This window comes from Rhinoderma darwinii, chromosome 10 (genome assembly GCF_050947455.1).
Source record: "Rhinoderma darwinii isolate aRhiDar2 chromosome 10, aRhiDar2.hap1, whole genome shotgun sequence".
NCBI lineage: Eukaryota > Metazoa > Chordata > Amphibia > Anura > Rhinodermatidae > Rhinoderma > Rhinoderma darwinii.
The window spans coordinates 94,570,062-94,592,283 of NC_134696.1; the positions used below are offsets into that span (position 1 = coordinate 94,570,062).

A 22,222-nucleotide genomic window follows, 5' to 3' on the forward strand; every position below is an offset into this window, starting at 1 on the left:
ATCGACCTCCATGTCTTAGTGTCATCATGCGGAGAGGAGAAGGAGGCATATCTTCGAGCTGGCAGATTATTTTTGCCTCAAAGAAAAAAGCAGTCACTTCATATCCCATCACAGTCCACCTTATTTAATGTCGTCCAGTTTAGGGGAAAAAAATAACTAGAGTAACAGAATCTGGGGTCGGAAACTGGGGCTTCCTGTGATAATAAATGTTTAGAACATTCAGATTTCTCATTCTTTTCACAAATGTATATAATTCATGTTTTCTTATGAAGCAAAATTATTGACTGACATTGTATCAGTATTATAGTAGTTATTTATATTCTAGTATATAGGGGGCAGTATTATAGTAGTTATATTCTTGTACATAGGGGGCAGTATAATAGTAGTTATTTATATTCTAGTATATAGGGGGCAGTATTATAGTAGTTATATTCTTGTACATAGGGGGCAGTATTATAGTAGTTATATTCTTGTACATAGGGGGCGGTATAATAGTAGTTATATTCTTGTACATAGGGGGCAGTATTACTGTAGTTATATTGTACATAGGAGGTAGTACTATAGTAGTTATATTCTTGTACATAGGAGCAGTATTGTAGTAGTTGTATTCTTGTATATAGGAGCAGTATTATAGTAGTTATATTCCTGTATATAGGGGCAGTATTATAGTAGTTATATTCTTGTATATAGGAGGCAGTATTATAGTAGTTATATTCTTGTACATAGGGGGCAGTATTATAGTAGTTTTATTCTTGTATATAGGGGCAGTAATATAGTAGTTATATTCTTGTATATAAAGGGCAGTATTATAGTAGTTATATTCTTGTATATAAAGGGCAGTATTATAGTAGTTATATTCTTGTACATAGGGGGCAGTATTATAGTAGTTATATTCTTGTACATAGGGGGCGGTATAATAGTAGTTATATTCTTGTACATAGGGGGCAGTATTACTGTAGTTATATTGTACATAGGAGGTAGTACTATAGTAGTTATATTCTTGTACATAGGAGCAGTATTGTAGTAGTTGTATTCTTGTATATAGGAGCAGTATTATAGTAGTTATATTCCTGTATATAGGGGCAGTATTATAGTAGTTATATTCTTGTATATAGGAGGCAGTATTATAGTAGTTATATTTTTGTATATAGGGGGCAGTATTGTAGTAGTTATATTCTTGTATATAGGGGCAGTATTATAGTAGCTATATTCTTGTATATAGGAGCAGTATTATAGTAGTTATATTCTTGTATATAGGAACAGTATTATAGTAGTTATATTCTTCTTGTATATAGAGGCAGTATTATAGTAGTTATATTCTTGTACATAGGAGGCAGTATTATAGTGGTTATATTCTTGTATATAGGGAGCAGTATTATAGTAGTTATATTCTTGTATATAGGGGCAGTATTATAGTAGTTATATTCTTGTATATAGAGGGAAGTATTATAGTAGTTATATTCTTGTACATAGAGGGCAGTATTATAGTAGTTATATTCTTGTACATAGAGGGCAGTATTATAGTAGTTATATTCTTGTATATAGGGGGCAGTATTATAGTAGTTATATTTTTGTATATAAGGGGCAGTATTATAGTAGTTATATTCTTGTATATAGGATCAGTATTATAGTAGTTATATTCTTGTATATAGGGGCAGTATAATAGTAGTTATATTCTTGCATATAGGGGCAGTATTATAGTAGTTATATTCTTGTATATAGGGAGCAGTATTATAGTAGTTATATTCTTGTACAAAGGGGGCAGTATTATAGTAGTTATATTCTTGTATATAGGAGGCAGTACTATAGTAGTTATATTCTTGTATATAGGAGCAGTATTATAGTAGTTATATTCTTGTATATAGGAGCAGTATTATAGTAGTTATATTCTTGTACATAGGGGGCAGTATTATAGTAGTTATATTCTTGTATATGGGAGGCAGTTTTATAGTAGTTGTATTCTTGTATGTAGGAGGCAGTATTATAGTAGTTGTATTCTTGTATATAGGAGGCAGTATTATAGTAGTTATATTCTTGTACTTAAGGGGCAGTATTATAGTAGTTATATTCTTGTATATAGCAGTATTATAGTAGTTATATTCTTGTATATAGGGAGCAGTATTATAGTAGTTATATTCTTGTATATAGGGGGCAGTATTATAGTAGTTATATTCTTGTACATAGGGGGCAGTATTATAGTAGTTATATTCTTGTACATAGGGGGCGGTATAATAGTAGTTATATTCTTGTACATAGGGGGCAGTATTACTGTAGTTATATTGTACATAGGAGGTAGTACTATAGTAGTTATATTCTTGTACATAGGAGCAGTATTGTAGTAGTTGCATTCTTGTATATAGGAGCAGTATTATAGTAGTTATATTCCTGTATATAGGGGCAGTATTATAGTAGTTATATTCTTGTATATAGGAGGCAGTATTATAGTAGTTATATTTTTGTATATAGGGGGCAGTATTGTAGTAGTTATATTCTTGTATATAGGGGCAGTATTATAGTAGCTATATTCTTGTATATAGGAGCAGTATTATAGTAGTTATATTCTTGTATATAGGAACAGTATTATAGTAGTTATATTCTTGTATATAGAGGCAGTATTATAGTAGTTATATTCTTGTATATAGGAGCAGTATTATAGTAGTTATATTCTTGTATATAGGAACAGTATTATAGTAGTTATATTCTTGTATATAGGAGCAGTATTATAGTAGTTATATTCTTATATATAGGGAGCAGTATTATAGTAGTTATATTCTTGTATATAGGGGCAGTATTATAGTAGTTATATTCTTCTATATAGGAGCGGTATTATAGTAGTTATATTCTTGTATATAGGAGCAGTATTATAGTAGTTATATTCTTGTATATAGGGGGCAGTATTATAGTAGTTATATTCTTGTATATAGGGGCAGTATTATAGTAGTTATATTCTTGTATATAGGAGCAGTATTATAGTAGTTATATTCTTGTACATAGGAGGCAGTATTATAGTGGTTATATTCTTGTATATAGGGAGCAGTATTATAGTAGTTATATTCTTGTATATAGGGGCAGTATTATAGTAGTTATATTCTTGTATATAGAGGGAAGTATTATAGTAGTTATATTCTTGCATATAGGGGCAGTATTATATTAGTTATATTCTTGTATATAGGGGCAGTATTATAGTAGTTATATTCTTGTATATAGAGGGCAGTATTATAGTAGTTATATTCTTGTACATAGAGGGCAGTATTATAGTAGTTATATTCTTGTATATAGGGGGCAGTATTATAGTAGTTATATTTTTGTATATAAGGGGCAGTATTATAGTAGTTATATTCTTGTATATAGGATCAGTATTATAGTAGTTATATTCTTGTATATAGGGGCAGTATAATAGTAGTTATATTCTTGCATATAGGGGCAGTATTATAGTAGTTATATTCTTGTATATAGGGAGCAGTATTATAGTAGTTATATTCTTGTACAAAGGGGGCAGTATTATAGTAGTTATATTCTTGTATATAGGAGGCAGTACTATAGTAGTTATATTCTTGTATATAGGAGCAGTATTATAGTAGTTATATTCTTGTATATAGGAGCAGTATTATAGTAGTTATATTCTTGTACATAGGGGGCAGTATTATAGTAGTTATATTCTTGTATATGGGAGGCAGTTTTATAGTAGTTGTATTCTTGTATGTAGGAGGCAGTATTATAGTAGTTGTATTCTTGTATATAGGAGGCAGTATTATAGTAGTTATATTCTTGTACTTAAGGGGCAGTATTATAGTAGTTATATTCTTGTATATAGCAGTATTATAGTAGTTATATTCTTGTATATAGGGAGCAGTATTATAGTAGTTATATTCTTGTATATAGGGGGCAGTATTATAGTAGTTATATTCTTGTATATAGGGGGCAGTATTATAGTAGTTATATTCTTGTATATAGGGAGCAGTATTATAGTAGTTATATTCTTGTATATAGGGGCAGTATTATAGTATTTATATTCTTGTATATAGAGGGCAGTATTATAGTAGCTATATTCTTGTATAGAGAGGGCAGTATTATAGTAGTTATATTCTTGTACATAGGGGGCAGTATTATAGTAGTTATATTCTTGTACATAGAGGGCAGTATTATAGTAGTTATATTCTTGTATATAGGGGGCAGTATTATAGTAGTTATATTCTTGTATATAGGGGGCAGTATTATAGTAGTTATATTCTTGTATATAGGATCAGTATTATAGTAGTTATATTCTTGTATACAGGGGCAGTATTATAGTAGTTCTATTCTTGTCCATAGGAGAGGATAGACGTGTGCTTGTGAGCTCCCTGTTAGGACTATGCATGGCTTCTGACCCAGGTGGAGGGGAGGGGTCCTGGGCTGATGATCCTGGGAAAGCCCAGAGTCTGGAGTTTGGCCTGCAGCATGGAGATGGTGGAGGTGTTGATCTGGAAATGGTGGCTGGTGAGTCAACTGAATCTCATGATGTTGGTGAATTGTGCACAAAAATGACAAAGAAAAATATCTTTAAAATGGAAATGCAAGTTCGCCAATTGAGAACTGAAATTAACCAAGAGACTGATCCAAAGGCAAAGCTGATGAAATGTGAGTGTCTGGATGTTTGCACACGTGAGCTGGTTATATTGAAGGAGAGATTGCAGAAAGAATCATGCACAGTACCCAAAATAAAGAACCGGGCAATTGAGAACAAAAGGGAGACCAGAGCCCAAACTGTGAAGAGAAAAAATATCATTGCAAAAAAAGACACTGACTATAATATTGTGGCACAGGGAAACCCTGGAAGATATGAGTGTGCGGTGGCTGGAGGATCACATCTCTCATCATGTGTGGGGTCTGTGCAATCAGCCAACACAAATGCTGCTAAAGCTGCAGAGAAATGTGTGCCAGCTGACGAGGGGTTAACTGCAGTAGACTCTATGTGCAGTACTGATGAAGTGAATGCGAGTGGCACTCCTGGGAGTGAGCAAGAAAGTGCCTCATGTCCTGATATTATAAGTGAGACCTCGCTCAGCGCGGTGATTGACAGTCTGATATCTGATGAACCAGCGGCACAGGCTGAGGTGGACATTGCAGACCCTGTTCTGGAGGTTCAGCCGTCCGCAGTGTCAGTGAATGGGGTACAGGTTACACAGCGATCAGGAGCAGACACAGGAGGATCTGCAGTGCAATCAGCTGAGGAGAGGTCCAGTCCTGACCCACCTGCTGACAGACCTCAGTACAGGAGACTGTTCTCCAGCGTCACAAGACCGACTAACCCCCCACCTCAGAGGAGGAACGCGGTCAGAATCAGGTACTCAGGACCAGAGGAAAACCTCCCCTCCAGACTCTACATTGGGAAAGTTTTATTGAAGGAGTTTATGAAGTTTAAAGCTTCTGAGGTGTTCGCTTTGATCCACGTTCCCTCCAGCAGGAATTATGACATCAGTTTCAAGCTGCAATATAGTCTAGACTTGTTCTGGAGTATTTATAACGATACAAAGGAGCACGCGATGTGGGAGCATCTACATGTCATCCAGCTGACTAAACCCCAGGTAGTCACCGCCACTATCCTGTTCCAGTCTGAGGTGGTGGCTCTGGCAGATCTGCAGCACTGGTTGAGCAGATATTGTGAGGTGAAGAGACTGCCAACAAAGATCTATGATGAGGAGGAGATCTGGAATGGAGGATATTCTGTCAAGATCCAGCCGGTTCAGGAGAATGGAGTGACCAGACATCTGCCGCACTCATTCTACCTGGGCTCGGAGAGAGGCGTATGTTACTACCCTGGTCAACCGCGACTGTGCCATAGATGTGGGGGCAGACACCTGGCATTCAACTGTTCCCGTATTAAGTGCTCACTATGTGGTCAGTTTGGACATGTGAAGGACGATTGTACAGGACCCGTCATCTGTAACCTGTGCTTAGGACCTGGACATACATTCCGGGAGTGTCCGCATGCAGAACATAATAAAGAGGAGACCTTTAAAGAAGCCATGGAGGAAGACCAGGAGGATGTCTCCATATGTGTAGATACAACCCCAGAACCTGGAAGTCCCAACGATGATGTGAGCCAAAGTACCAGAGATCGTGCTCCAGAGACGAATGTCCCATCTGTGGATGCTGCACAAGTGTCACCAGCCACTGAAAATAGAGGTCATGCTAAAAGCAAAATATCCAGTCACTCTGTCACCAAAACATCTAAACATCTGCTCAACACCAGTAAGGAACCAGCTGATCCAGCCGCAGCGACCAGTAAGGAACCAACTGATCCAGCCGCAGCGAACAGTAAAAAACCAGCTGGGCCAGCCGCAGCGACCAGTAAAAAAACAGCTGATCCAGCCGCAGCAACCAGTATCGATGAGGAGGGATTTCAGACAGTTAAAAGGAGAAGTAAAACAGACGATTCTTCTAGGAAAAAAATCACTGCTGCAAAGAAATCACCGGAGTCTCCAGTGCTGGCGATAACTGGGGGACGTTACTGTGCGCTGGGAGAAGATGACCAGGAAGAAGAAGCAGAGATGGAGCAAGTCTCCTCACACAACCCAGATGACGAACCTCAGGATGAAGACGCTGACCCCCCAATGTCCACCAAAAGATGGGGTGTTACAGGACATAGCAGTGGAAGAAGGAAAAAAAGTAGGAAAGACATGTATCCAGGATGAGGCTGAAAATCACCTCCTATTAACGTGAACAGTGTGAAGAATAGGAGCAGGCGGCGGGCGATATTCCAGCGTCTGTCTGACGACAAAACCAATGTCATCTTTATACAAGAGACTTATCTACAGAGTAATGTCCCTGCTGTGTCCCTGCAGTCACCACATCTAGTGGGACAGTGAAGCTCTTTGCTGCTGTATGGAGACTTCTACCCCGAACTCCGTTTATATCATAGAGGTTCACTATATGTCATAAATGTGGTGACCGTGTCCCATCTGTGGTGTGCGCGATGCTGCCCGGTCACCAATAAAGAAGAACTCTCCTGTAATACTGTCTAGAATAATATAATGAAAAATAGTTGAAACAATCTATACTAGCGCAATATTCATATATTATGGTTTGTTTAATGATTGTGATGTTATTAAGAGACAAATGTTTATTTTCTTTATCTGTTATGAGTGTATTGCAAAGGTATTGTAATAATTTGTTGCAAGTTTTCAAATAAAAAAGATAATTATAGTAGTTATATTCTTGCACATAGGGGCAATATTATAGTAGTTATATTCTTGTATATAGGGAGCAGTATTATAGTAGTTATATTCTTCTGCATAGGGGGCAGTATTATAGTAGTTATATTCTTGTATATAGGAGGCAGTATTATAGTAGTTATATTCTTGTATATAGGAGCAGTATTATTGTAGTTATATTCTTGTATATAGGGACAGTATTATTAGTAGTTATATTCTTGTATATAAGGGGCAGTATTATAGTAGTTATATCCTTGTATATAGGGGCAGTATTATAGTAGTCATATTCTTGTATATAGAGGGCAGTAATATAGTAGTTATATTCTTGTACATAGGGGGAAGTATTATAGTAGTTATATTCTTGTATATAAAGGGCAGTATTATAGTACTTATATCCTTGTATACAGGGGCAGTATTATAGTAGTTATATTCTTATACATAGGAGGCAGTATTATAGTAGTTATATTCTTGTATATAGGAGCAGTATTATAGTAGTTATATTCTTGTACCTAGAGGGCAGTATTATAGTAGTTATATTCTTGTACCTAGAGGGTAGTATTATAGTAGTTATATTCTTGTATATAGGGGGCAGTAATATAGTAGTTATAATCTTGTACATAGGGGCAGTATTATAATAGTTATATTCTTGTATATAGGGGCAGTATTATAGTAGTTATATTCTTGTATATAGGGGGCAGTATTATAGTAGTTATATTCTTGTACATAGAGGGTAGTATTATAGTAATTATATTCTTGTATATAGGGGCAGTATTATAGTAGATATATTCTTGTATATAGGGGGCAGTATTATAGTAGTTATATTCTTGTATATAGGAGCAGTATTATAGTAGTTATATTCTTGTATATAGGGGGCATTATTATAGTAGTTATATTCTTGTACATAGGAGCAGTAGTATAGTAGTTATATTCTTGTATATAGGAGCAGTATTATAGTAGTTATATTCTTGTACATAGGAGCAGTATTATAGTAGTTATATTCTTGTATATAGGAGCAGTATTATAGTAGTTATATTCTTGTACATAGGGGGCCGTATTATAGTAGTTATATACTTGTATATAGGGGGCAGTATTATAGTAGTTATATTCTTATATATAGGGGGCAGTATTATAGTAGTTATATTCTTGTATATAGGGGACAGTATTATAGTAGTTATATTCTTGTACATAGGGGGCAGTATTATAGTAGTTATATTCTTGTACATAGAGGGCAGTATTATAGTAGTTATATTGTTGTGTATAGGGGGCAGTATTATAGTAGTTATATTCTTGTATATAGGAGGCAGTATTATAGTAGTTATATTCTTGTATATAGGAGGCAGTATTATAGTAGTTATATTCTTGTACATAGGGGGCAGTATTACAGTAGTTATATTCTTGTATATAGGAGCAGTATTATAGTAGTTATATTCTTGTATATAGGAGCAGTATTATAGTAGTTATATTCTTGTATATAGAGGCAGTATTATAGTAGTTATATTCTTGTACATAGGGGGCAGTATTATAGTAGTTATATTCTTATACATAGAGGGCAGTATTATAGTAGTTATATTCTTGTCCATAGAAATTCAAGGTTCAACTTTGTCAGACATATGTCTAAATAAATAATTGACAACCGTTTTGCTAAGCCAGAAACTGTCACTTTCCTTACCCCATCTCTTTTTGGTAGCTCTGGCAATATGCATTAATCAGAAGGTGGTGATAATGAGCACATGAAAGAGTATTTGCAATGGCACCCTCTAGCATTATAATAAGCTGAAGGACAGGTTCCCTTTAAATCCCTTTGGATATATTTATAAATATGTCAAGTGAATCTGGTGGTGACTGATAATCTGTGAAAAAGTTAATAAATGGCATGCCTAATAGCATAAAATATGACAATGTATTTATAAGACCGACTCGGATGGGGGAAGAATTTGAAAACTAATATAACAAATGTTTTTTTTTCCTAAACCCAAGAAAAATGCAAATTGTGTGCAATTACTTTCTGCGGGATTATTAAAAGCTAAATAGAGTATTAGGATTAATAATGGAAGAGATGATTATTTAAATTATATAACCCCGGCTCAGGATGATAGTACGTTCCAGCATGACGGAGAGCAGAAATAAGTTCCATCTCTGAGAAAATGAGTATCCTCGAATTAGCCGAGGCCGGAATATAATATCTGTGGGGGAAACTTAATGTTACAAGTTGTCAAACATGAAAAAGGTAAATACCAGGAACATGCAGGGCTGCCCATAAGGATCTAATTATACCCTGTGGGAGGAGAATAAGCGGTGTCCGATTTCAATAGGGTCTCTGGAACAACGATTATCAGATACATTAGGCAGGGGCGTAGCTATGGGTGTTGCAAAGGTGGCCACATGGTAGGTGGGGACCTATTACAGATTTTGTATTGGGGCCCAGGAGCTTCAGGTTACACATCTGACATTAAGGGAACATCAACAGTAAACCGTTAGGTATAGACGGTGCATAGAGCATACGGAGTCCCTATGGATTAGTACACCCTCACTTCGTGAGACTACCTCCATAATACAATTTGTGATTTATTGAGGTACGAACATAAAAATCCCATATAAAAACCTGATGGATGCAGGAAGTTAGCAACTATGGAAGATAACGGTCCTTTTCCACTTTTAATAGGTAATTGTCCTCTCCCTTCTGCCAGGAACCACTGATCAGACATCCTGGTTGGCTGACTTTCTAACAGGAAGTGACATCAGTGTCAATGTGTGGTGACGTCACTTGTTCAAACCAGCAGATGGCTCTGACTTGCTGATGTTCCAAACGTTCCTCACATAAATTTACAGAAATCTAGACAGAATATTACCACATTTGTGTACTTACCAACATTCAGATCCCAGATCTCGGGATATTTTAAGCCACTTCCTGTTCCACCCAGGAACGCCCCCAAAATTTCCCAGGACAGCCATTTTCGAGACAAATGAGCATAAACCCCACCACTTTCCACCCTCATCCGTTATGGGTGACAGTCTAGTGAAAAAATAGCAAGTATGGTATATGTGTTTGTTTGTTTGTTTGTTTGTTTGTTTGTGCATGTATGTATGTCTATATGTGTTTGTTTGTGTGTGTCGTATGTGTATATGTTTGTTTGTGTATCTATCTGTATATATGTTTGTTTGCGTATGTATGTGTATATGTGTTTGTTTATTTGTTTGTGTATGTATGTGTTTGTGTATATATGTGCAGTGTAACGTCCGTGGTCGCTGACCACGAACTCCTTGCATCCAGTCGACGCCCTTCTCTCCAGAGATGTCTTCACATATGGCCGTCCTGTTCAACAGTGACCACCAGGGTGCGCTCGCGAGCTCAGTCTCGACTTAAGAAGCCAAAGCGCACACAGGTGGAAGATTGAGCTTATTGCTCCCAGAGCACCCTGGGCTATAAGAAGGTCCCAGCCCCATCCTCCCATGCCTGAGCGTTGTTTGTCGTATCCTAGTTTGTCTATGCAAATGGTCTCCTAGTGTCTTCCAGTTCACAGTGTTTCTCGTACCTGTATCCTGTATCCCGTGCTATCCTGGTCAAGTGCCGTGCTGAGCTGTTGTCATGCTGTGCTGCTACTCCATGCCTGACGTCTGCCTATTGCCTTGTCCCAGCCGAGCTTGCCTTGCTACTGTCCGAGCTGCCACAGGTACCCTATACGAACTATAGACTGTTTCCTGCGCCCTGTTGACCAGCTGCCATACCGCCAAGGCGGTATGGTCCAGTGGGTCCACGAACCCAACATGACAGTACACCATGGACCCCGCTGGTCGATTCAAGACCAAGATGACGTCACAAGAGTTGCGGGCGGATATGCTGGACCTCCGGTCTCGACAGGACCAACTCCTCCAGGCCTTGAACATTCTTGCACGTCGGCAGGAGACACAAGCTGCCGTTCCTCCTACTACACCCCCTGGCAGTGTTGATCCTCAGACTACACCTCCTGGCAGTGTTGATCCCCGTTTTTCTTTGCCACTTCCTGACCGCTATAATGGTGACGCATGTACCTGTCGTGGATTTTTGAATCAGTGCCAGATCCACTTCAGCCTGTATGCAAGGGCATTTTCGTCTGATGGCGTAAGGGTCGCTTTCATCATCTCTCTCCTCACTGGCAAGGCTCTGGCATGGGCGAATCCTATCTGGGAGAGACAAGGACCAGAAACCCGTTACTTCCAGGACTTCCTCCGGTCTTTTCGCATGGTGTTTGAGGAGTCTCATCTGCAGCGGCTTCCTTGCTAAACATAAGCCAAGGAGACACCTCCGTGGGCGAGTACGCCATCCACTTCCGCACCCTGGTGGGAGAACTGTCGTGGAATAATGAGGCCCTGGTGGCTACATTCTGGCAGGGACTGTCCCCTAAGATTAAGGACGAACTTGCCGCTCGAGATCTACCGTCTACCCTGGATGACCTCATCCTTCTGTCTGCCTGGATTGATATGAGGATCCAAGAACGGCTCCAAGAAGCTCGTCGGGAGTGAGGCCTTCCTAGACCAGTTACACCATTTCAGCAACCTCTGCTGTCCTCAGGTGCCGATCCTCCTAAGGAGTCTGTGAGGATGGACCAGTGTAAGCTATCTACCCAGGAGAAACAAAGCAGACGCACTTCGGGACTCTGTCTATATTGCGGCCTCGGAGGCCATCTTGTGCGTCTGTGTCCCCAAAAGTCCCAAAGCCTAGGGTTGCTAGGAGAGACAAACTTGGGTAAAAAAGGACATCCATCTAAATTTTCCATACCATTGACCCTAGTGTCCGGCGAGAAAACACATCGGGTCCCTGCGTATCTGGACTCTGGATCCGCTGCTAATTTCATTTGTAGAGACCTGGTGGATCTTCTTCAATTACCCACTACCCCTCTGGAGAGGCCATTGACGGTTGCATCGGTAAATGGACTACCTCTGCCAGACCCAGTTATAGCTGTGACCAAGCCGCTGAGGCTCCAAGTGGGAGCTCTCCACTCCGAGCTCTTATCGTTCTTTGTCTTGTTCAAGGCCGTTAACCCCGTGCTGCTGGGCCTGCCTTGGCTCCGATTACATGCCCCAGTCCTGGACTGGAACTCTGGAGAGGTTCTCCAGTGCGGCCCCGAGTGTCACAACCGTTGCCTGGGACAGACTCGTTCGGCTCAGCCTCCTCTGCCTCAGTCATTGGCAGGATTGCCTGGTCATTATGCTGCATTTTCGGGCGTCTTCAGCAAGAGGGAGGCGGAGACGCTGGCCCCACACTGGGCATATGACTACCCTATCGAGCTGATTCCTGGTGCATCCCTTTCCCGTGGTAGGGTATATCCTCTCTCCTTACCAGAGACTCTGTCCATGTCCGCTTATGATAAAGAGAACTTGGAGCGGGGCTTCATATGGAAATCTTCCTACCAGGTAGGACCCGGGTTCTTCTTCGTCAAGAAAAAGGATGGTTCTTTGCGTCCCTGTATCGACTACTGGGGTCTCAACCAGATCACTGTGAAAAATAAGTATCTGTTGCCATTGATCTCAGAACTATTTGATCGTATACGTGGTGCCAAGATTTTTTCCAAACTAGACCTGCGTGGGACTTACAACTTAATCCGGATTCGCCGGCGTGACAAATGGAAGACTGCATTTAACGCCTTGATGGACACTATGAATATCTAGTAATGCCCTTCTGCTTGTGTAATGCTCCCGCGGTCTTCCAGAAGTTCGTTAATGACATCTTCCGTGACATCCTCTATGTTTGTGTAGTAGTCTATCTTGATGACATCTTGATTTTTTTCTCCAGATCCTATGACTCATCAGAGACATGTCCGTCAAGTTTTGCTGCAGTTAAGGGAGAATCGTCTGTACACTAAGTTGGAGAAGTGCGTGTTTGAGAGAGATGCTCTACCCTTCCTGGGCTACATCGTCTCGAATCGAGGTCTCGAGATAGATCCTGAAAAGGTAAAGTCCCTCCTGGAATGGACACACCCTCAAGGCTTGAGGGCCATACAGCGCTTTCTGGGATTCGACAATTTTTACAGACAGTTCATCCAAAAATTCTCACTGACATCTCCTATCTCTAACCTCACCAAGAAGGGCATGAACGCCAAGGTGTGGACTCCTGAGGCAGAGTCCGCATTTAATAGCCTGAAGAATGCCTTCACGTCAGCCTCTATCCACCATCATCCAGATGTTTCTCTACAGTTCTCATTGGAGGTGGACGCCTCCTCTATCGTTGCTGGTGCACTCCTGTTCCAGGGAGGTTCCAAGGGCAAGTCAATGGTATGTGGATATTTCTCTAAGCTCTTCTCTTCCGCAGCATGAAACTACTCGATTGTGGATCAGGAGTTACTGGCCATCAATTTGGCTCTGGAAGAGTGGAGACATCTACTAGAGGGCGCAGCTCATCCCATCCTAATTTTTACGGACCACAAGAATCTCACCTATCTCCAGAAAGCCCAACGGCTGAATCCTCGTCAAGCCAGGTGGTCGCTGTTCTTTACCAGGTTCCAGTTTGAGCTCCATTATCGCCTGGTTGAAAAAAATGTGAGGGCCGATGCTTTGTCCAGGTCTTTCGAGACAGAAGACACCATGGAAATTCCACAGAACATTATTGATCCGTCTTGCATTGTCTCTGTCAACTTCCTGCAAGTTGGGGACATTCCTCCAGGGAGGACTTTTGTGCACCTGGCTAACGGAGGGAGAATCCTCTGCTGGGGACACTCCTCTAGACTGGCAGGTCACGTGGGGACCCGTAAGACCTGAGATCTGATTGCCCGTCATTTCTGGTGGCCCACGCTGCCCAAGGACATTATTAACTTTGTTTCTTCCTGCTCAGTGTGTGCAGCTAACTAGGTCGCTCACTCCAGACCTGCTGGCCTGCTCCAGCCATTGCCTGTGCCCGATGCTCCCTGGCAGTATATAGCTATGGACTTTATCACTGACCTGCCTCTCTCTGCTGGATGCAGTACTGTCTGGGTGGTGGTGGATCGATTTTCGAAGATGGCCCACTTCATTCCTCTGACCGGTCTTCCTTCTGCTCCTCAACTGGCCAAGCTTTTCATCCAACACATCTTCCGCTTGCACGGCTTGCCACAGCATATTGTGTCTGATCGGGGGGTTCAGTTCACCTCGAAGTACTGGAGAGCCCTCTGCCGACGCCTAGGTGTAAAGATGGAGTTTTCCTCTGCCTACCATCCTCAGTCCAATGGTCAGGTCGAGAGGATCTATCAGATCTTGGAGAACTACCTACGCCACTTCATCTCCAAGCAGCATGATGACTGGGTGCAGTTGCTCCCGTGGGCTGAATTCTCATACAATAATCACACCAGCGAGTCCACAAGGAATACACCGTTCTTTATTGTCTATGGCCAACACCCAAAAATTCCTCTCCCAGTGCCTCATACGTCCAAGGTACCAGCAGCGGACACTGCTTTTAGAGACTTTCTGCAGATCTGGCAGCAGACTCGATCCTCCATCCTGCTGGTGGTTGACCGCATGAAACGGAAGGCGGACACAAGGAGAAGAGAACCTCCTCAGTTTCTCCCTGGCACAAAGGTTTGGCTGTCCTCCAGGAATATTCGACTGAGGGTGCCATCATACAAATTTGCTCCCAGGTACCTCGGACCCTTTGAGATCCTACAGCAGATCAACCCTGTCGCCTACAAGCTTCGGCTGCCTCCTACCCTCAAGATCCCCAACTCCTTCCATGTCTCCCTCCTGAAGCCGGTGCTTCTGAACCGCTTTACCAAGACTTCTAGCCCTGCGGTTGCCTCCAGCGGTCCTTCAGACACCTTCGAGGTTAAGGAGATCCTGGACATTAAAAAAGTAAGAGGGAGAACCTTTTATTTAATAGATTGGAAGAGGTTTGGTCCAGAAGAGAGGTCCTGGGAGCCAGAAGAGAATCTCAACGCTCCTACCCTCATTAAGAGGTCTCTCTCTCGTTCTGGTCCCAAGAGGAGGGGGAGTAAGAGGGGGGATACTGTAACGTCCGTGGTCGCTGACCACAAACTCCTTCCATCCAGTCGATGCCCTTCTCTCCAGAGATGTCTGCACATACGGCCGTCCTGTTCAAAAGTGACCACCAGGGTGCGCTCATGAGCTCAGTCCAGACTAAAGAAGCCAAAGTGCACACAGATGGGAGATTGAGCTGATTGCTCCCAGAGCACCTTGGGCTATAAGAAGGTCCCAGCCCCATCCACCCATGCCTGAGCCTTGTTTGTCGTATCCTAGTTTGTCTATGCAAATGGTCTCCTAGTGTTTTCCAGTTCCCAGTGTTTCCTGTACCTATATCCTGTATTCTGTGCTATCCTGGTCAAGTGCCATGCTGAGCTGTAGTCGTGCTGTGCTGCATACCACGCCTTTCCTGCTACTCCACGCCTGACGTCTGCCTGTTGCCTAGTCCCAGACGAGCCTGCCTTGCTACAGTCCGAGCTGCCACAGGTACCCTATACAAACTATAGACTGTTTCCTGCGCCCTGTTGGCCAGCTGCCATGCCGCCAAGGCCCAACGTGACATGCAGGTGTGTATATATGTGTATGTGTTTGTTTGTTTGTTTGTGTATGTATGTGTTTGTGTATGTATGTGTGTATGTATGTGTATATGTGTATGTGTATATGTTTATATATTTATATATGTGTATATGTGTTTGGGTATGTATGTCTATATGTGTTTGTGTATAAATGTGTTTGTTTGTATGTATGTGTCAGTGTGTATTTACCTGTATATTGATATACGTTCTGATATGTATGCATATACAGATTTTGCTACAGGGCCCTGTATTTACTTGCTACTCCAATAATTAGATGCAACATCAGCATCATGTCTTGGCTCATAGCCTAATTATTTTTGAGAAAACTTCTTTAAGAAAATAGAATAAGAGTCTACAAAATAGGAAATCTGTAATAAACCACATAGATCTAAAGTGAGTGTGGATGTCAGGAGAGGGTGTGAAATGATCTCAGGTACGACTGAAGACGAGCTTAGAAATATAATGTCTTTAGTGGGCGCCAGTGGGCAAAATCCTATAAACATTTATAGATCTTTTAGTCTCAGAAATTGAAGTACTAAAGATGAAACAATTAAAAATCTCATTCTCAACACATTTCATCCTTAATAAATGTATTTAGCAAAGAAAAATCCACTATATTATAAGCTGCTGATGTTTAACTAGGAAAGATCCTAAAAAAAAAAAAGTTATGGATTTTGAAAACTGCAAGCTTCATTTTTAAGGGTGAAAATCTGGTTATCATTAGAAGTCATAAACCCCAACAGCACTCACTTGAGAACAAGAGGCAAGGGCTACACACTGATTTTTTTTAACCATGCGATGGGCTACGGGAATGCATGATTTAGCTTGGCAGCCCTATGAAATACCTTAAGATTGCATGAGGGTGCAAGGTTACTCCTACATCTATTACACAACTATCACAGTAAGGAATCCTTGTGATAGTCACATGAGGGGCAACTTAAAGCCATAGTGGCTTGTCCCTCTTACATGACAGCGTCAAGACAACATTGCATAACATGTGGACCGAAGTGTCTAGGCTGAGGCTCAAAAAAAAATACCATCCAACCTTCAACAAGGAGAACTTACTAATGATCAGGGAAAATGCTGGCACTTGAACCATCCTGGTGCTTCTGATGAGGGTGGGAAGAGTGAGGGTTGGATCAAGGCCTGTGGATGACCATGGTAAGGCACACGACCATAGTGATTTTGCGGTCAGGAGAAAAACTCAGATCTGTTGCAGTCCATTTGTCCGAAAAAACCTTCAGTAGTGCATCCGTGTGTAATCAGTATTTGCAAAAAAAAACCAAAAAAAACATACAGGGACGTTCACACATGATGTGCGAGACCGTGCCGCAAATACCAACCGTAAAATGACTAGGGCTGAGTTTTTGCGGCCACCACACAGATTCGTGAATATCCCGGGCCTGTGCATGGTGCCATAGAAATGAATGGGTCCATGTGCTAACCGCAAAATTGCGAATAGCCCATGGACAAAAGACTACGGTCATGTGCATTAGGCCTAAAACTTGTGGGGCTCTGTTTTTGCTTTCATAATATTGTCAAAATAATAGTGCCATATTGTGTATAAATAATACCACCATAGAGTGCCAAATAACAGTATCATAGAGAGTCTACATAATAAAGTAAGTCCTATAGTCATCTCATTACAGTGGCCAACAAACAGTGCTATACAGTGCCCAAATAATACCACGCTTAGTTCTGTCATGTGTATTTGAGACGACCATACAGAGAGTAAGTTTGAAGTTAACTACGTGGGGTTATTGAGGTTAATGAAGTGGCAAAAGTCCTTAAACAGGTTTTAATGAAGGTCTTTTATGACTTTAATACCTAAATTTGATCAGTGAGGTCGTGAAGATCTGACCTATGTGACCCCTACTAAGTTTGAGAACTGTGGTTCTTGGTCCCCATTCTAGGCGGGTTGATGCCAAAAAGTTAGTGCCTAATAGAGCTATAGTTAGGGTATGTTCACACACAGAGTCAAGGGAAAACAGCTCCTGATTTTCAGACGTTTTTTGAGCCACTTGCGTTTTTCGCTGCGTTTTTTGCGGCTGTTTTCAATAGAGTCTATGAAAAACGGCTCCAAAAAGTCCCAAGAAGTGACCTGCACTTCTTTTTCGCGGCCGTTTTTTTTACGCGGCCATTTTTCAAAACAGCCTAGAATTGAACCTCCTTGACAGTAAAGTTTGCTTTTGCAATTTACCTCCTGGTCATCTGCTATTTTTTTTACTGCGCCATTCCTCTGTGGGCCCACTCCCCTTTTTCCAATTACCCCTGGTTTAATCTATTACATATACACCATCACTCTCAATTTAAAGTGTAACTAAACTTTCAGGAAACGCCGGACATGTTATAGTGACATGTCAGAAGTTTTGATCGGTGGGGGTCTGAGCACTGAGACCCCCACCGATCGCTAAAACTAAGTGGCAGAAGCGCTTGGGTGAGCACTAAGCCACTTAGTTTCTGATAAGCTTTTTTCGGAAAGCCAAGCAGTTGGTTTTACGGGATCATAGACTTTCTATTGAGTCCGTAAAACATTACCTCGGCTTACCGAGGAAAGCCGATCAGAAACCAAGCGGCTCAGGGCTCATCCGAGCGCTTCTGCCGCTTCCTTTTAGCGATTGGTGGGGGTCTCAGTGCTCTGACCCCCACTGATCAAAACTTCAGACATATCACTAGGACATGTCAGAAGTTTTCTGAAAGTTTAGTTACTCTTTAATGCTGTTTAATAAGTAAGTGATGTCATCATGCACGCCCACTAGGAACAGGAAATTTGGGAGGGGACGTTTGGTCAGAGACCGTTTAATCAGACTTTCATAGTATATATAGTCAATATGCCATAAAAGTGCTTTATGGGAAAACCCCCTTAGGGTATGTTCACACAGCTTATTTTCGGAAGTTTTTCGAAAAACGGGCAAAAAATCGGAAGCAGAACGCCTCCAACATCTGCCCATTGATTTCAATGGGGAAAAACAGCGTTCTGTTCCGATGGGCCGTTTTTTTACGCGGCTGGTTTGAAAACCGGCTGCGTAAAAAAACGGCCGCGAAAAAGAAGTACAGGTCACTTCTTGGGACGTTTTTGGAGCCGTTTTTCATAGACTCTATTGAAAACAGCTCCAAAAACGGCCGTAAAAAACGCAGCCAAAATAGCAAGTGGCTCAAAAAACGTCTGAAAATCAGGAGCTGTTTTCCTTTGAAAACAGCTCCGTAAATTCAGACGTTTTTGAGTTTGTGTGTGAACATACCCTTATAATGGTTGAGGCCTCCAGAGCAGAAGGCTAAGGCGTACATACTGTAGAGGCCCACCATGCGCTTCTATGGGGCCCGGCCCTGGTTGATCCCACCCACTTTTCTTCTAGGTGTCAAGAACCTGTTTAGGGTCTCTCACTCCAGATAAACTGCATTGTAGAAAACAAGGGGGTGGAAAATTGGCCTTAGATTATTTTAAAGGGAAACAAACACCAGGTTCTGCACTAGGTGGCAAAGCCTGGCACCATAATGAGGGACTAATTTTGATTTCTGCTATGGGGCCCGCATTTCTTCTATGTACGCCAGTGGCAGAAGCTCCTCTTGATGTCTGGGTACACTGATACATGTAGTACCACAATGACTGAAGGTCGTGTAGATGTCTGGGTCTACTCTGTACGCTTGTTGTACCGATGTGTTACACCTCCTACAACATGACATATAATCTCCCTTTCATTTCTCTCTATCTATATCTTTCCTATCCGAGAAATAATTCTGTCTTCCTTACAAAGCCGTTCAATCCAGATACGCAGGATCTAGTCTCGCCGTGAAAAGAAAACCGCTTAACCTGTCTGAAATTACATCATCGAGTCACAACTCTTCTGTGATTTTGATAGAAGGAGCAGAAATTAAAACGAGGTGCGAGACTTAACACCATTCGCTGGGTAGAATTTCTTCATCTCGTCTGCACTTTTCGCATTACATGTGTATATGCCAGACGTTCACAAGAACATCAACACTCCCTGCTCCATCTGCACGCTCCTCAGACCAACAAATCCTCCTTATCCTACATGAGAGACAATGACCACAAAGCATGAATGACTGACAGGGACTCAACCCAGATCCTGCACAGAAGGCGAGATGGAACTAAGCGCTAATTTGAGTCTCCAAATCCCAACAATATTGATTAGCCGGGGATTTCATGTAAAAATATATGTCTATTGCTGGGGTCCTAGGTTCAAATCCGACCAGCGACAACATCTGCTCGGAGGTTATATGTTCCAGCTATGTCAGGTGGACTTCCTCTGGGTACTCCGGTCTTCTATTACATTTCAAAAAGTCAAGAAAATATCAGAATTGAGTTGGCCCTATAAAAATTGGAATAGGAAAATCAGATTGTGAGTCTCAGGAGACGAGATACATCAATATACCGCACCGCAATACACCAAGGTAAATGTTATAATATATCATATAGTTAGAAGATACATCTAGTTTAAAAAAGGTCCATGACATGGGTCTCTAGACATGTTCGGCATGGGATCTATTTTTTGTGGAGTATGAATTAGGCCCTATGCACATGGAGCACCTAGGGGTCCATATTATGGAGTTGTAGGCGCTGAGAGTGCCGCTGTATGGTGCGTCTCATTGCTTCCATTGGTAACATGTCTTTAGATGGAACTTGCTCATTTTTTTTCACTATACAGAATCCACGAGAAAAAAAATAACATGGTGCAAAGGACACAGCTGGAAATGTCTCACAAGCTTGATTTTAGATACCACAGTGCCCCCATAAGGGTATGTTCACACGAGGTCATTACGTCCGTAATTGACAGACGTATTTTGGCCGCAAGTACCGGACTGAACACACTGCAGGGAGCCGGGCTCCTAGCATCGTACTTATGTACGATGCTAGGAGTCCCTGCCTCGCTGCCGGACAACTGTCCCGTACTGTAATCATGATTATACTACGGGACAGTTGTCCGGAAGCGAGGCTGGGACTCCTAGTGTCGTACATAAGTATGATGCTAGGAGCCCGGCTCCCTGCACTGTGTTTGGTCCGGTACTTGCGGCCGAAATACGTCCGTCAACTACGGACGTAATGACCTTGTGTGAACATACCTTAACAGTGATAGCACTTACTAGTTACTTATTGCACTTGCTCCATACAATGCCTATGCCCTGCTCTGTCCTCGGGGATATCTCTAAGGCCACATGAACACGGCTATTGCTGGCGATGGGGCCACAAACCACGGATCGTAGTGTCTGTATGTGGGTCCATAATGCCTCCGGGTTCGCTTCCGCAAAAGTTATACATGTCTGAATATTACGGCCGTGTTGTTTCCTTGTGTCATCCATATTTCACAGTCCGCAACTATAGGCAGGTTACATGGTCGTATTTTCTACGCGTTTCCTAGCAATGTAGTAGCAATATGGGGACATCACACGTTTGGAAGAACAAAACAATGGATCCGCAAAAAACACTGATGTGTGCATGGCCCCAGAAAATGAATGGGTCAGTGTCATATCTGTAAAAAAAAATAAATTCAGATAGCACACAGAAGGTCGTGTGCATGAGCCCTAACATTGTGTGAGACCCTCACTTGTTGACTGCACTTTGCAGGTGGTCTAGTAATGAGTTCGCTGGCCCTTGCTCTGAGATTTACTCCTCCACTTTTCCCTTGCCCTAGTTTTGAAGTCTCATGATATGCTGGTCATTGGTGACCACAAACATACATCCAGGTTCCTAACTCTATTTGGGTCCCTTGAAGTAGTTATCTAGTTTAGAAAAACCAATTTTCATATACACTTTAAGAGGATTCTGAGTTAATAGAGAATTAATAGGAGTGAATGAACACGGTGTAATACTTAATTTCCTCAGTGGTGGCGCTGCAGGGAAACTGAACACTTTCTGCCTGGTTTCTGCACAATACCAACTGGTCGCTGGGGATCCTAGAAGGGGGACACTTTGTGATTAGCTAATTGTCAGGGGACCCTTCTAACAAGTAGGGATTGTCCAAATCGGAGAACCCCTTTAAAGAGGCTCTGTCACCAGATTTTGCAACCCCTATCTGCTATTGCAGCAGATCGGCGCTGCAATGTAGATTACAGTAACGTTTTTATTTTTTTAAAAACGAGCATTTTTGGCCAAGTTATGACCATTTTTGTAGTTATGCAAATGAGGCTTGCAAAAGTCCAAGTGGGTGTGTTTAAAAGTAAAAGTCCAAGTGGGCGTGTATTATGTGCGTACATCGGGGCGTTTTTACTACTTTTACTAGCTGGGCGTTCTGACGAGAAGTATCGTCCACTTCTCTTCAGAACGGCCAGCTTCTGACAGATCACGCTGTGACGTCACTCACTTCCTGCCCCAGGTCCTGCATCGTGTCGGCCACATCGGCACCAGAGGCTACAGTTGATTTTGCAGCAGCATCAGCGTTTGCAGGTAAGTAGCTACATCGACTTACCTGCAAATGCCGATGCTGCTGCAGAATCAACTGTAGCCTCTGGTGCCGATGTGTCCTCGCTCGTCTGACACGATGCAGGACCTGTGAGTGACGACACAGCGTGATC

At 41.7% G+C, this 22,222-nt stretch overlaps 1 protein-coding gene across 7 annotated transcripts in view; it reads right to left on the bottom strand.

Moving 5' to 3' along the window:
- Window positions 1-22,222, bottom strand: part of LOC142662235 (guanylate-binding protein 2-like) — a 160,195-nt gene that overhangs the window by 131,841 nt on the left and 6,132 nt on the right. The gene's annotated exons all lie outside the window — the stretch shown is intronic.